Below are 14516 nucleotides of genomic sequence, written 5' to 3'. Positions count from 1 at the left end.
TCATAAGCTTTAAATTGGGTTTGTTTATACGTGTTGTGGCAGGTGTCGGAAAAATGATAGATATTTTTATTGTCTTGTGTATTAGCTCAGATAAGCACACGTTGTAGACACATCTAATATATATATATATATATATATATATATATTATATATAATATATATATATATATATATATATATATATATATTGTTGTTGCTTTTTTTTTAACGATATTGAGGTTAGCGTCTTCACCTTGAAGATCGGATTTTTTTTTTTTTTTTTTTTTAGAAATTGCCCATTTTTCATTTTGGACCTAAACAAATAATTTTTTTAATTTATTTTTAAAAACAGTAATCTACGTACATGCATGGTTCGGGGCCCTACCCCTCTTCAGCGTAGCTAGACTGTTATTAGGACTCGAACCCTGGACCTTATGTATTTCAGTCCAGCGTCTTATCCATTACGCTATAATGCCATGGACGATTTACTGTTTAGTTTTTATCGTTTATATATTTACGTAGTCTTTTTTTTTAGTTTTTTTTAAACGTAGGCAAATGAGTGTCAGTAAACTAAAATAGTAAAGAAAAACGGACATATCTTGATAAATGATTTAAAAAATATTTCACCCAGCAATTAATACAACAATGAATGGAACGTGCTTAGATCTAACCTGTTTTTTTATTTATTCTTTTTAGATTATATTAAATTGTTCATTAAGTGAGGAATTTTATTCTGAAACCAATGTAATATGATGAATGCAATAAAAATGTTGACAAGAAGAAAAAAAAGTTTGGAAGGTTGGGTGAGAGGAAGACGGTTGTTTACAGAAAAGAAATTACTATTTTTCTAGACCAGAACGAACAAGGACATCAACCTGAAAGATTCTTCTAACGTTAACATTAGATAGCTGATAGGAGGAAAGAATGGGAGAGGAAAAAAACAAACAAAAAACAAAACAGGACAGGTTGAAGATAAAAAAAATGTGAGCAACGTGAAATTCATTTATGTTGACCTGTAAGTTGAGGTTAAATGTACTTTTTTTTTCCATACATAGATGTGCATAACGTTACACGGACACATATCCCAGTGGCCTAATGTATAGAGCTATTATCAATTCGATGGCTGTAGGTTCCATTCCGGGTTTGACATGGATGCTGATATGTATATCATTGCATGTCAACTTCATGTTTGTTTGTTTGTTTATATATATATATATATATTTACATATATATATATATTTACTCATTGAGATTTTAGGTTTAGGATACCAATATATTATAATTTAATAAACATGCATGCATGCCAGAGACCGAAAAATTACTAGAATTGTCTAGACTTCAAAACCAGTCATGGCGTCGGCTCAAACCTTCAAAATCAGCCATGACTTCAAAGAACCGGCAACATTTACTTTACATAGTGTCCCTGTAGATTTGGACTAAATAGTAGTCCCTTATGTTCAACTAGTACTGTTCTTTGCTTGGAATGAAATAACAGTTTAAGAAAAAAAAAACAGCTATCTATCAGATTTGTGAAATCTTCAATAGTTATTGGACTATGGTCAATAAGGATTCCTTAAATTTCAGTTTCTTTGGGGTATTTTAAAGAGTCGAAGGTATAATTTTGGCATAAGCTAACATGTTTAAAATTCATAGATTTGTATTGAATTTGATCCATAATCAGATAATCAAATAAAAAATCTAGAATTAAGCTTAAAATTTAAATTTGACATTTTGTCGAATCAAAATCATGCAATTGATTTGGATCAAAATTGGAATAAGGATTGTAGACACAAGGTTTAGTTGTATTAGATCATAGTTTAAATAATCACAATCTATACGTCTATAAAAGTAAGAATGTGTGTGCGAATACTCAATTATTTTATCTACAGACTTGAAACATGTGGGAGACTAATTGGTTTTCATCTGAAAAAAGTGCTGCTTAGGGGACGAAATTGAAAAATTGTTATGTGCGAGCCATCGGATTTCTATCTGTTCAAATGTTTCACGAATGTGCATGCGTGAATCATTTATGTGACAGATTACTTATGTTAAGAATAAGTAGGTTTGAAAACACTTTTAAAAAGATCGTATCAAGCTGGCTGAATGGTTATGTATTGTACCCACTGTAAAAGTTTTTGTTTCGATCTCAGCTATAGTTTTTTTTTTTTTTTTTTTTTTACTTACAAGAAGTGAACAGTTTTGGGAAAACATAGTACTCGCATGCACATGTCTCATTTTCTTTCCGTTTTTTTTTTTTTCTTTTTACTTCATTTTATGAAGGAATTTAACGTTATGCTTAATACCTACGGTATTTCTGTTGGATAATAAATAAGATTTCTGCATTAATTAAAATATATTTATGCGTATTTTACGACCGGGCAGCCTGCTTAAAGTGGCGCAGAATTGTTCTCTATTAATTTTAACTGTATTGTGACAGGTATGGTTATGGTCTAGTATTATAAAGGACCTAATTTCTTGAACAAATGCTGAAAATGTCCTTACAATTAGATAATTCCGATTTTAGTGATCAAAAACAATAGATTAGCATGTTTGCGAAGAGTATTTAGGATAATGGGAGGGGACATCAACCTCCAGCACTAATACTGCATACGTCAGAGAAACAGGCAAAAAAAAAAAAAAAAAAAAAAAAAAAAAAAAAAAAAAAACAGACTAATTGAATGCTAATGAAAGGAAATGAAAATGGGTTAGGCAGATTTAAAAAGGAATTCAATCTTGAGAATTGACTTCTGACATTTTAAACTGCAACCAACAGAAATGCCAACGTTGAAATAGATAATTACTTTGTCTGACAATCGGATCTATACGATCAGTCAGAAAAATGAAAATAAAAAAAAATTAAAAAAACATTGGGGCTTGTTGTATATTATCGCGAAACAAAAAGTAGACGAAATTATGTTTCTGGATTTTGGAGATGAGGATTGGTTCCTCATATTTGAATTCTTCAGATTACGGGGGACTTTTAGGAAAGTACCCCCCCCCCTCTAAATTCCACAATTTAAACCGTTTTTTTCTTTTTTTCACGTTAATCTCATCGATTACAAATTAAAATATATTATATTATGTAATATATTACAATATTCTTTCAAATTAAAAAAATAAATAAAATAAATTTTAAATTATTTTTTTTTTTAATGACTTATCGTCCGGAATTAGTTCTCAATTATAACGTTCTACTAAATCGAACACGTACTTTGTGACCAGCACCGATAAAAATACTGTCGTAATATTTTTCTCGGTGATGGTCACAAAGTACGTGTTCAATTTAGTAGAACGTTATAAAATGAAAACTGATCCCGACGATAAAAGTCAAAAAATTTTTCAATTTTTTTTTTTAAATCTGAAAGTTAAGTTTGTAATCGATGAGATTAACATGAAAAAAAAAAGTGTAAATTTTGGAATTTAGAGGGGGGGGGCAATTTCCTAAACGTCCGCCCAGATTACTCTTCTTATCTTGAGTGTTATTTTCACAATGTTTCAGTAAACAAACTCTGATCTCACGTGTATCTTGTCGAAATCCGAAATCTGCACGGAATTTCGAACGGAACCCTACATTTACTTCAAGACGGTAGCATGCTCTTGTTTCGTCAGCCATGACTAGATAGAAGCCCGAAGTAATTCGCAGTTATATTTTCGGTCGCCCACGCTTAAGTATTGAACCTTCAGAAGAAGATCACTTTCACAACTGAATTTTTCCAAGTACTCTAACCGCTGCACCGTGAGGACCCGTAGGCGCAGTGATTAAAGTACTTTGAAACCTGACCGAAACGTTGCGAAAATGGTACTCAAGATGAGAACAGTAGTCCAAAGAATCCAAACACGAATAGATGAACTTTGTAGTCAAGCACAATTAACCTAAATATCATTGTCATAATTTCAATTTAAAATCGAAAACATGCACAACCCTACAAGCATGTATCAAAATCATATCAAATTTGATTATGAAGACCCTGTCGAAGACATCTTTTCAGTTGGAATTAAACTATTTTTTTTCTCCTACTTGCTTTCAATTCTAAACCGGAAAACAGTGAGCGGCTTAATATTTAGAAAGGTTTGGGAAAGTTTTTTTCTTATTCAGCACCCCCCCCCCACACACACACACATACACCTTTCCCAGTTTTATATTAATGGAATTCTTGTATGTAAATATATTTATCAAAAATGTTTCCAACAAATTTTCGATTATCTTAATTAGGGCAGCTTCTAGTAATACAAAACTAGGAAAGCTTGATAAAACCTACAGATATTACAGTTTTAATTTTTGAGATGAGGATTTGACTATTTGTGCAGATAGAATTTAACACCACGTAGGAGCCATTAATTATAAATAATAGATGATATAAACAGGTAGTAATACATTTACATATTACTAGTAGGATGGGGCGCCTGGCTTTGCCCGGGCATAAAACACGCTTAAATATATTTTAATTTGTTCAGATTTCGTATGTATTATAGAATCGTGATTTCAAAAGTTCAAAATATTTAGGTGCCATCAGCTAGAATCGAAACCGTAGCATTCAAAGCTGGTGACGTTACCACTGTGCCAATGTGACATGCATATAAACCGATTAAAAATTAAAAATAAACTAAGATGAATGAAAAATATATAACGATTTTTTCAATTTTGACTCTTTTTTGACCCCTTAAAAACAATTTTAACTGGCTAAAGACCCATAAAAGAATCCAATCATTTGAGCCCCCTAACATCGCTCTGCGACTCAGTTTTGGAGGAGATAGAGTTTTAAAATATGGAGACAGACATATAGGCATATATATATATATATATATATATATATATATATATATATATACATACATACTCGGAAGTAGAGTGAAAAGCACATCTTATTTTTCTTTTATTAATATTATTTTTTCCTTGTACACATTTTTGTGAATTATTCCATGGATTTCTGCCTTTGGATTATTATGGGCCATCTTCTTCCAATTACGGGATTTCCTTGGATTTTACCTGTACAAATGGAAATTCTTTTAACTTTCTTGAAGTTTTACATCTGGATTTTACCGTCACTGGGTTTTTTATCTTCTACCAGACTATCCATTCATGTGTAATCACCTTTTTCTTTACCATATTCCCTCTGCTTCACTTTTTTTTGTTTTCAAGTAAGATCTTTGACTTACTTGTTGTTCCATCAAATACTTCTGCATACAAAATCCGATCCCGCATTTTGCTAATTCCTACCCTCTGATGAGAAGGAGAGTATTTCTTCGAAACTCCGCGGATTAAGGACTATCCATTTATCTAGTGTGTCCTTTTCAGATTAAATATGTTTTTAACTCATTTCAAATTGTTTTTTTAACATTTTATTAACTGTTTGCTCATATATATATGTGTGTGTGTGTGTGTGATTCGGCGGTATGAAACAGGTGCTGTTAAGAATTGTGCATTTCAAGATACTTATAGAAATAAGCAGTAAGGTGGTCAACATCTTGAAATTGCGACTATAGACTTTTTATAAGAAATAGTGATGTTTACATCTAGAAATAAAAGTTGAAGGCTCCTAAAAATTCACACCAGAATTGTCTGGCGAAGTGGATGGAGTACTTGGGGAAATTTAGTTGTATAAGTTACATTCCTGGAGATTGGAGAAGGTTCAATCCTCAGTGAGAGCAACCTAGAAATACAATTGCGAATTGCTTAGGGCTACTAATCAGCCATGGCCGACAGAACAAGAGCAAGCTACCTCCGTTGATTAAATAAAGGGTTCTGTTTAAGATTCCAGAGTCCGACAAGATACACCTGAAAGAGATCAGCGATTACATCGGTCGAGACGTTGTGAAAATAATATTCAAGATGAGGACGTATTTTAAAAATTATTTTCTTGACTCTGCAAGTAATCTCTTAAGTACTGAAGAGAAGGGGTAATAAGAATCAAAGTTTGTTTCATGGTCTGTTTATTTTATTAAGGTATAATAAAAAGATTTTTTTCATCAAAGTACAGGGTGGAACTATAAATTTGTCGGCCTAAAGAAAACAACACTACAGCTTTATTAATTTATTTATTGCGGACTTATCCTCATCTTTCTTAGTTGTTTTACGACGTTTCGGCCAACTATTCCTCTGGCATTCGTCAGCTGGTAATATATATGAATTCCAATCATATATATATATATATAGCTTTATTTTAAAACTTTTAATGAAAAAAATCAATTCAGGTAACTTGATTATGTAATAGAGCCGACTTCTACTCAATATAGATACCTTCAGCCTCAATTACCGCCTCAATATGGGTCCGGAACTGGAAGCATGCCTTTTCCACAAACGCCACTGGGAGCTCGGCGAACACTCGGCGGATGGTGGCGATCAGGCTGGAGCGATAAATGTTTTTTCGATTCAAGCAAATAATACGTCATTTTTTTTAAAATCTTTTTAATTGAGTATTGTATTTTAGGTACAACATCATATTCAATCGAGAACTGGCTCTTTAGTAATAAAAATATGCATGAATTAAAATATATTTAAGCATATTTTTATGACCCTACTAGTATAAAATAAAATGAAAATAGAAAGAAAATAAAATATACTTAGTATAACTTCCCTGCATAACATTTCCCATGTAATAATTGTTAACATAACAGATTCAGATAAAACTGATCGTTTACAAGAAAATACAATATTTACATAAACGAATTGCATGTATATAACTTATTTTACGTTTGGCACAACATGGAGATATTTGCTAGAGCAGCATTCCCATGCTTCCACTTCTGAAACTGTAGGTCTTGGCACAAATATATTTCATTTCGCATCAGTTTTTTATGAAAATACTTATTCAGACTCAGAAAAATAGTGGTCAATGAGCATTTTTATACATTAAAAAGGGAAATAATCATATCATAGGTTATTTTCTTTGACAAATTTTAAGTTTTAACACTTCCAACAAACAAGGCTGTATAATGTTTGTGGATATTTATTGGCTCATTTGACAATAGTAATGTGTTCACTAATGGGCCAGGAGGCCGGGGTTCAATCCATGGTCGAGTTAGGAAAAATAGTACTATTAGCAGCATTATTAGGAGACGATGATGAGAAAGTGGAGTAATCCTAGGAATGTAGTGGTGCCTTTCCTTACACCTCCGTGTCACCCTAGGAAAGACAGGATTCCATGATTCCGTTGAGAAAAATCACCAACATGACCTCCCACAATACCAAAGCTGTCTCGATTGCCACCATCCACCAAGTATTCGTCACACTCCTGGCAATGCTGGTGGAAAAGGCATGCTCCCAGTTCCAGATTCACATAGTTGGTGATTGAGACTGAAAGCGGCTACTACTACTACTACTACTACATAATCAAGTTTCCTGAATTGATTTTTTTTCAATAAAAGTTTTAAAATAAAGCTGCAGCGTTTCTTTTAGGGCGCCAAATTTATCTGTTCACCCTGTAGAAGCTAATAAAAAGAGCCTTCGGGTCGCCCTCAACTATAGTCAAGCACTTAGTGTTTGAGTGTCGAATTCATTAAATCAAAAGCAAAGTTCTGTTAATTGTATTAAATCACTGCGCAAATCAGATTTTTATACTTGTATGAGTTTGTACAGAGTCTCATTACACAGATGGTGGGTGGAGAGTGTCACACGAGAGTGAAAGGGAGCTACAATTATTCTGGTGTATAATGACTCTGCATTGATTATTACTAATATTACACAAACGAAGAAAAACGATCAACTTTTTTGAAATTATAATTGCTTCACATCAACACCTCCTCCTTCCTCGTCCCATAAAAACAAACTTTTTCACCCTATCCATGCAAGACCTTTGAAAAATAATAAAAATAAAAAAACGACCACTATCCATAATCTATGTATACCATAAATTAATTCTATTGCATACATTAAAATTCAAGTTCATAAAAATATCTAACATATAAAGTTATCTTGCCAGAATGAAGAAATTAGATCCAAATAGCAACTTGTCTGACATCAATATTTGATTCAGACTAGCCTGTTTTTTTGTTTTTTTTTTCATTTCTTCTTTCCCCTATGTTATTGGCAGTAAACTATATTACATTTCTTGGTTTGTCTGTCCATTCCCATTTTTTTTTTTAAAAGAAATCTGCCTATCCAGGTGAAATTTCGTATGGAACTTTGCTATAAGGTGCAGCAAACTAAGTATTATGGTATCTGCTTGATGCACAGTTAGACTTTAATAGGACTTAGTATTTAATGCAAAAATAAAAACAAATCTAATATAGAAAAGGCTATATGACTGCATGTCTGTGTGTCTCCATATTTTCAAACAATCTCTTCCGAAACTAAAAGTCGCAGAGTGGCGCTAGGGGCCTCAAATGATTGGATTTTTTATGGGCCGTTCTTTTATGGGTCTTTAGCCGGTTAAAGTAGTTTTTAAGGGGTCAAAAAGCGGTCAAAATTGAAACAAACCGTTATACATTTTGTACATTCGTTTTAGTTTATTTTTAATCAGTTTATATGCGTGTCGCGTTGGTACAGTGGTAACGTCACCAGCTTTGAATGCTACAGATTTGCTTTCGGTTTCGATTCTATACATTTTTTTTTTTTACTTTGGAATCATCACTATAAATAATATATACGAAATCTGGACAAAGTAAAATATATTTAAACGTATTTCACGACCGGGCAAAGCCCCCTCCCCAGTGTAACCATATTCAAATATAAATGTGGCATAAAGCACTTATTGTAAGTAAATGGGCTATAACGTTTGCCCATTTTTAATGAGTAAAAAGTCAATACATTTCATTTCACATTAGTTTCTTTTTGGAAATACTTATTCCAGACAAAAAAAATTTATTTAAGAAAATTAAATTTTGAGATCTCCCCGCTTATTTATTTATTTTTTTTAATTACATTTTCACCCCAAAAAAAGGCACATTGCCACTTTCATCTATGGGGCTACTATCAGGGACATAAGCTAAAAGGGTACTCTGTGGGGAGTTTGGCAGTAAGATGTCCGTTCACGTTACACTTGAACTTCTGCATGTCAGTACAGTTGGGGAAGTAGGAACCCGGAAAGAAATTTTAAAGTCTAGCTGTTCTGGGGGTAGAAACTACTGGAGTAGAAGGCTCTCTTACATCTAGGGATCTCAAATGTGAAGGGGTAGGATTTTGCTGCTTGTCGGGGGTATTTAAGTCAAGGGGGTACAAGTGCTTGCAGTTCGTCGGAGCATTCACCGTTAAAGTACTTGTAGAACAGGCAGAGGGATGTTACCTTACGTCGATGGGACAGAGCCTTGTCTAGGAGTGAGAGACTAGTAGCAGATGCACCAGCCCAAATGTGACAACAGTACTCCATACATGGGCGAATGGTGGCCTTATAGAGGTACAGGATACTTTCGGGCGTTAGTAGCTTTCTAGTACAGTACACACTAAAGCAAAAATGAAGCAAAATTTCGTCACTTTCTTTTTGAAAACAGGTTTGTGAGAAGCACTTGAATATATCTAGCTTATACAGACGAAAAGATGCCTTTCATCCGGCAAAGTAAAATAAAATCACAACTTTCCTTCTAGATATACATTTCAATAACAAACTTTATGACTGAAAAGTTGAACTTAAAAAAACAATCTACTATAATAATATAAAAGGGACTGTGTGCAAGAGTTCATTTTTAACAGACTTTTAAACGCTGTACTCGATTAAAAAAAAAAATTTTTTTAATTTCACACAAATATCCCTCATGTATCTAGCAGTGTTTTTAGATTTTATATATATATATATATATATATATATATATATATATATATAAAAAATCAAATGAAAGAGACAGGCGATGTTGACCAAAGTTAACACAGCCTAACATCTCAAGCACATTTAAGAAGTTTTATTACCGCACAAGCAGTAAGTCTCGGCATATAAAATCAACAGTAGGTTTTTGATATGACAGGGGCGCATTCAAAACGAATGTTTTTAGACCACATTTGGACTATGCTACCTGAGTTTTGATTTATTTTTACATTCAAGCCATTATATAAAAATTTTATAAAAACTATTTCTCTACAGTGCAATGTAGACTACAATATATTGTGAAGAAATCAGTTACAACTTTTCAGAAAGTTATATAAACATCCAAGGCATCATTTTTTTTTAATTTTTTTTTTTTAATAAGCACAAAAGTATCAATTTTGGCAATTTTAACCCGAAAGACACCCCTAGAGGAGCAACCGGAGTTTTCCCGGAAAATCCGTTCTGTTACTTGTTTACTCATATCACGTTTAATGTTTGTGCAAAATTTTTAAAAATTCCAAGGCGTAGTTATTGAGAAAAGTGCAGGTAGACAAACGGACGAATGTGAATTTACAGATCCAACCTCCTTTTGCCGGGGAGACCAAAAAATATACATTAAGGCAAAGGTACCAAAAATGGTCTTGACTTTGTGCAATGTTATTTCTACTTTGCCCATGTCTACTTGTTTCCCCACGAGGGCAAAGTTAAACAAAATTAGTTCTTTAACACGAAGGACATCCGGCTCCTTGAAATACATATTCTCTATTGTAACGTTTTTTGGGTTTTTTTTGGGTTTTTTTTTTTTTTTTTTTTTTTAAACATACTATGCCTGTGTCAACTGGACACATTAGTAAACCGGATGTTATACCCTCAAAACCGAGGATTGTCTGGACCAAACCGGGAGGGGGGGGGCTGCATCGTAAGTTGGTTAATTTTCGTCCAATTTTTTCTATTCCTACTACCCCTAGAAAGTGATAATTAACCGATCTCAATGAGGTCACCAAAAAGTAATCTCACACTCCCCTAACTCTACGCACGGCGTCAGGAAAAGTGAACTCTTGGCAGATAAAAAAAAAAAAAAAAAAAAAAAATTACTTAAAAAGAAAATTCTGGTCTCGCTTACAATTTCATAGTCCCAATATTTTACCGTATACTAAATGGAAGTTGATAGCCGTGGCAACAATTTTGATGTCGTAATTTATGCTTCACTTAAAATTGCATTCTATTCTTTTTATCCTTTACTATGTCATGTTTGTAGAATCTTATACTAGTAAACTTTCCAGTTTTCAACAGTAATAGTTTGCTCGTTTTGTTTTACGGCATATCAACCCTTTTCCGGCTATTTAATGCAGAATCTAGTTAACTTGACAAGTTTTATGCGTCAAATTCTTTATATATGCACGTATTTATCCATGGCGTTTGGTTTCGTTGTTTTGTAGAGGAACAGTTTTTCTTTTGAGCGATGCAGAACATGATTGAGGTTTGCAAAGAAAAATAATTCGGTCAAAGTAGCATCGATAGAAATATAGAGAGGGCCTGCACAGACACAGAGGAGAGAGGGCCTGCACAGACACAGAGGAGAGAGGGCCTGCACAGACACAGAGGAGAGAGGGCCTGCACAGACACAGAGGAGAGAGGGCCTGCACAGACACAGAGGGCCTGCACAGACACAGAGGGCCTGCACAGACACAGAGGGCCTGCACAGACACAGAGGGCCTGCACAGACACAGAGGGCCTGCACAGACACAGAGGGCCTGCACAGACACAGAGGAGAGAGGGCCTGCACAGACACAGAGGAGAGAGGGCCTGCACAGACACAGAGGAGAGAGGGCCTGCACAGACACAGAGGGGGGGGGACAAGAAAGGAAGACCGATAGAAGTTTTAACATAAATATATTACACTTTTGCTCCGGGCAACTCCGAGTAGTCATGTTGTTAGCGATATAAAAACGGAGTGCTGAAATCTAACAATTTCGGGATAGTTATCGCCACCCCGAAAGGAAACTAGAGTACAGTTACAATCGTTTCCTCACCCTCAACCAGTGTTCAGTAATAACGAATTTCTTAGACGTCCGGGGAGGGGGGGGGTAAAAAATAAAAAATAAAACATTACCCTCTTTTTTGTGTGTGTTCCACCGATTCAAATCTAGTCTGTATTTTTCCCCCTGAAATGAGGACAGTTAGGTGCCGACGATAACTTACAACCCCCTTCCCCGACATCCACGTCTTCGGGTAGGGGTACGGAGTATACTATCCCTCCCCCACTCCCAACGACACTACTCGAAAGATGATACATAGATAGGCCACATTTTATGGACAGAACTGTTAAGATCGGTCTTTTTCATTTCGAAGTTTTGAACAGAGATCAAAGTTTGAAATAGAATTTTCATCGATAAACGCGCAGATTGAATGGACGCAACTTAACAGCCGCTGTTCCTAGATTATTTTTAATAAAGGAGTCACCGCTTATTAAGTCCCGAAGGCCACTCAAGGATCAGTATTAATGAGTATCAGCTGGTCGGTGAGACAACTTCGATGATCGGTAATGGTGAAAATTGGGTAAACTTTATTTCAGAGAACGGTTCAACAAAAATTTGTTTACATCGGACTTTAAAACGACCATGTTGTAGTTAACTGAGAAGCAGGCCCGCAGTGTTGTGTTCTACATGTACACAGTTATTGCAACAAAACTTTGTTCATGAAAGTTGCGTTTAGTTTTAGGCACATGTAGAGAGTAGGGGGAATCGCCGTTCTTATTTGGTTGCCTTCCCATAGGGGAAGAGTTGGATACAGGGTCGGTTTTTTAATGTGAAGAAAATCCAGTTTCACCAAAAAGGGGTACTACCAGTTGGAACAAATATAAAATGTGTCAGTTCAGTATTTTTTTCTTCTTTGGCTGGAGAGAGAAAAAAAAATGAAGAGCCGTATTAGAACATATACTACACTTTGATCCTAGCGAAAAGGCCAAGACGCGTTGAAAATTCTTAATAGTCTGTTGCTTTCTGCATCACGACACAGTTTGTTTTTTTTTTTTTTTTTGAATGCATCAAGGTCGAAGCTATGGAAGAACGCGGAAAAATATGTTCAAACAATCAAGTAAGTTTTTTCTTTTATATATTACTAAACGAGGGAACATTTCTATTCAAATCCAGTTAGTATTAAGCATCTAAAATTGAGAAAAGAACGCTTGAAATGTTCCAACATTCTATGAATGAACGACATCACATCAGATCAAATTCGCTGGTGTTACCAGATCAGGTTGTCTAAAGATATTGGTTTCCTGAAATGAAATGCACCTAATATTGATGCTTCCCCCCCCTACTTCCTTTTGCAATACTTATGTTCTGCAAAACCAAAAACACCTTCCCCCCCCCTTCTCATTTCTCTATCTCCCCCACTTCCTGACTGGTTTCCTAACTTAAAATGTATGTAACATTAATTCTGTAACCCTTTCCTATTGCTCCTATTAAAACGATAAAATTCACTATAAAACGACCAAACCAAACACTGCAAACTAGTGATTAAAGATACAAAGAGTGTGAAGAATAAAACCCTACAAAATAACTGGATGCAACATGAATACTATTTCCAAAATAACTGAATTTGGCGTTAAAACAACCAAACTAAACCAAGATCAAATTCGGTCGCCATTTTGTTTCGATTTCGCTTCGGCTTAATACACACAATGTTTACACTTTTATAGGCGTGTTTTATGAAGGAGAAATAAATAAGGTAAAATATTTTATGTAGGGGTTCCTTTGTAGATCGGTATTATTGAAAGGGGCCCACGAAGATAAACAGGTTGCTATACAAGACCCATATAATACAATACCATATAGAAATAATTTTATATAAACGGATGAAAAATATTTACGATATAAAGATCCGAGTTTAGCATAACAACACCACTCCCTCCCCACACACAGATACTTTCTTAAATGTGGTAGATAAGCAGATATGTCAGTTGAAATTATGACGCAGTTTCCAAAGTTTTATTACATATCTTATTTCGAAACAATGAAAGCAGACTCGTACCTCTGGCAAATCAAGCAATCTGTCACATAATTTGTGGATGAGTGAGGAAATCATTGAACAGACATTGGCTGATTTAACTATCTGGTCATTGAGAAAAGGACAAGTTCCTCATCCTTGCCATTTTATAGTTGATCGACCCGTGGTCATGTGATTTGGGAACTCCATTCACTACGATAAAGTGCCCTCAACAATTTCACCGAGTCAATTTGTGTATTCTTTAATGCAAATAACATTTTATTACAATAATGTTAAGTAAACAAAATAATGAACGAAACACTAATTTCTGCCGAGTATTATTTTAAGACGTTCTAAAATAAAAATGAGGACAAAGTAAAAGATAGAAGGTATTAAAAAGGCAGAAGGCAAGAAAAGATAAATTGAAAAAAAAAAAAAAAAAAATGTCCATTTAAGAAATAATCAAAATTGAAAAAAAAAAAAAAAAAAAAAACATACCATGAGTAAGTACAAAAAATTATGAGGGATAATGGAAAACAAGACTAACATTTTTAATCTAATGATAATTTTGTTTAAATTTATTTGAAGATAATGTGTTGCGTTCTTTATTCACACGCTAGTAACTACATATAGTTTACTTAATGGAAAACATTAACCGGAAGTTGTGTCGTACAGCACACATTGAAGCTTTACAGATTAACCAGAAAAATTGTATATATGTATATATATATATATACGTATATATATATATATATGTGTATATGTATATATATATATGTATATATATATATGTATATATATATATATATATAT

General features: G+C 34.0%; 1 protein-coding gene and 1 pseudogene across 2 annotated transcripts in view; both read right to left on the bottom strand.

The window, feature by feature from the left end:
- LOC145293212 (CD9 antigen-like) overlaps positions 1-14516 on the bottom strand; it is a 388541-nt gene that overhangs the window by 321237 nt on the left and 52788 nt on the right. The window lies entirely within an intron of this gene.
- Positions 12507-12689, bottom strand: LOC145293533 (U2 spliceosomal RNA; annotated as a pseudogene).

Source organism: Euprymna scolopes, chromosome 14 (genome assembly GCF_053919585.1).
Source record: "Euprymna scolopes isolate OS-2025 chromosome 14, ASM5391958v1, whole genome shotgun sequence".
NCBI lineage: Eukaryota > Metazoa > Mollusca > Cephalopoda > Sepiida > Sepiolidae > Euprymna > Euprymna scolopes.
The sequence above is the reverse complement of the archived record's forward strand: the minus strand, read 5'-3'. Positions and strand labels throughout refer to the sequence as shown.